The following is a 2,511-nucleotide window of genomic DNA, read 5'->3' as shown; positions in this document are numbered from 1 at the left end:
CTTTTTCTGAGTGTCATTGCTAAAGATGTTTTCCGAGTCCGTGGGCTCTCTTCTTACTCTCCTGGTGAATTCTTTGAATGTACACAGGTGTTTTATCTTGAGTATATCCCACTTGTCAATATGTGTCTCATCTGTGCTGCGTCCTTTCCTATTTCTGATAATCTATGTATTCCCTACGCCAAAGTTCTCAGGTTTGTCCCAATTCCCTCACCGATGGCCCTAATAGTTTGGGGTTTTCCCTCGAGGTCCATGATCCACTGTGAGTTTATTCTTGTACATGGAGGGAGATAAGGGTCATGCTTCTTTTTTCTGCAGGTAGATATCCATTTTCTTCAGCACCAATTGTTGAAGAGGGCATTTGTTTTTCACTTGATATTTTTAGGCCCTTATCAAAGATCAGATGTCTATATGCTGATCATTTTATTTCTGGGTTTTCAGTTATTATCCATTGATCTAAATATCTGTAATTATACCAGTACCATGAAATTTTGACCACTGTAGCTGTATAGTATGTGCTAAGGCAGGTAAAGCAAGCCCTTCCACAGTGTCCTTCTTCTTGAAGAGTTCTCTGCTAATTCAGAAATTCTTCCATCTCCACATGAAGTTGGTAATCAGTTTTTCCATTTCTTTGAAGAAAGATGAGGGTAATTTTATCAGGATTGTATTGAACTTATATAGTACCTTGGGCAGAAGTGACATCTTTACTATATTGAGTCTTTCAATCCATGAGCATGGGATAGACCTCCATTTGTTGAGGTCACTCTTGTTTTCTAGTACTAGTGTAAGATAGTTTTCCTCATACAAAACTTTTGTTTTGTTATTCAGGTAAATCCCTAGATATTTCAATTTGTGCTTGGCCATTGTGGAGGGTACCCCCTTTTTGATGTATCCTTCTGTGGTCTTGTCTGTTGTATATAGCAGTCCAATAGACTGTTACCAAGTTGAGGACTAAGAGTATAGGAGTGGAGTCTAGGATGTCAATCAGAGATAGTCAATGATACCTCTTTGTGGTCATGGTCTTCTCCTGAGAATTCTGGGAATTTCTCTCCTTCCTGCTGGGAGGTGGGTGACACTCTATCTCTGCCGACTCCCTGGGAGACATCCCTGGGGCTGAAATAACACCAGTTAAACTGAAATCCAAGTATAAGTCACCAAGGCTCAAAATAGATAAATTACCCAAGTTTGAGGAAAAGGAGAAAATCATGAGAGCAACTAAGGAAAGACAAGAAATCATATATAAACTTCCCAAATTAGAATATGTTCAGACTCGTCAGCAGACTCTGTGAAGAAGAGTAGAGAGAAGAGTAACATATTCAAAAAATGGAAGTAAAATAATGCAAACCCAAGAATACTCTGCTCAGCCAAATCATCTATCAAGACACATGAAGAAGTAATATTCTCACCAGGCAAGGAAATAAACTAAAAGAATATGTTTAAAGAAACCCAGCCCTCCAGAAGATCCTTGCCGACCCAGGATGCCACCAGATTATATAATTACCACACCTTTCTTTATGCAAACACATACAAGCACCACTTGCTTTGCATCTCTAGAGAAACCAGCCTAACACATATGCTTTGGACATGTCACCAGAGGAGACCAGTTCCTGGTAAAGGACATCATGCCTGGGAAATGAGAGAGTCAGCAAAAGAAGAGGAAGTCCATCGAGAAGATGGATCAACAGTGGCTGTAACCATGGACTCGGACATCAGAACAACTGTGAGGATGGCACAGGAATGGGCAGGATTTTATTCTGTTGCACATAGTGGGGCTATGAATGAGTGATGACTCGATGGACACTAACAATGACAATAAAAGGACTTTTCTTGAATATTCAGGATTCATGGATAAACTATAAGTGTAATTCTGTGGGGATATGTTGTGAGTGAAAGTTCTTTATTTGACTATTCTATTCATGCCTCTGTAATTCCACAAAGTGATTGCGTGGCACTATGCAAATAAGACATGTGAACCACTAATAGAGGGTATTGGCCAGTTTAGTTGCCATTCCCCTCATGATAAAGGAGGTAATTCAGGAGCAGAATCAGAGAGAATTCCTGGCACCATCCAGGAAAAAGAGTCAGTGAATTCTATTTTGCGAGTCCTGCGTAATTGGTTGAGTGGAGACTAGAGGTACTGCCATAAAGAGACCACGGGCAGTGTAAGACATGACACAATAATCATCATAATCTATAAATTATCAAGGCCTTGTAACATGGAGACGGAAGGGGAAAAAGGAGAAACTGGTACCAAGAGTTCAGGTGGAAAGAAAAGGTTTTCAAGATGCTAATGGCAACAGGTTTACAAAGGTGCTTCGAACAATGGTAGTATGCATGAGTTGGAATAAGAGCTCTATGAGCCCCCAATAAAATGATTTCAAAAGGAAAAGAAGATCGTGGGACACAGCAAAGGAACAACACCACTATAGAGAAGAGGGGCCATTCCCCTGAGATCTGAGACTGGGATGTGGTGAGGTGGAATCTCAGATGGACATCCTGACCCATTGAAGCAGA

This window comes from Tenrec ecaudatus, chromosome 8, assembly GCF_050624435.1.
Source record: "Tenrec ecaudatus isolate mTenEca1 chromosome 8, mTenEca1.hap1, whole genome shotgun sequence".
NCBI lineage: Eukaryota > Metazoa > Chordata > Mammalia > Afrosoricida > Tenrecidae > Tenrec > Tenrec ecaudatus.
This window is presented reverse-complemented; position numbering follows the sequence as displayed.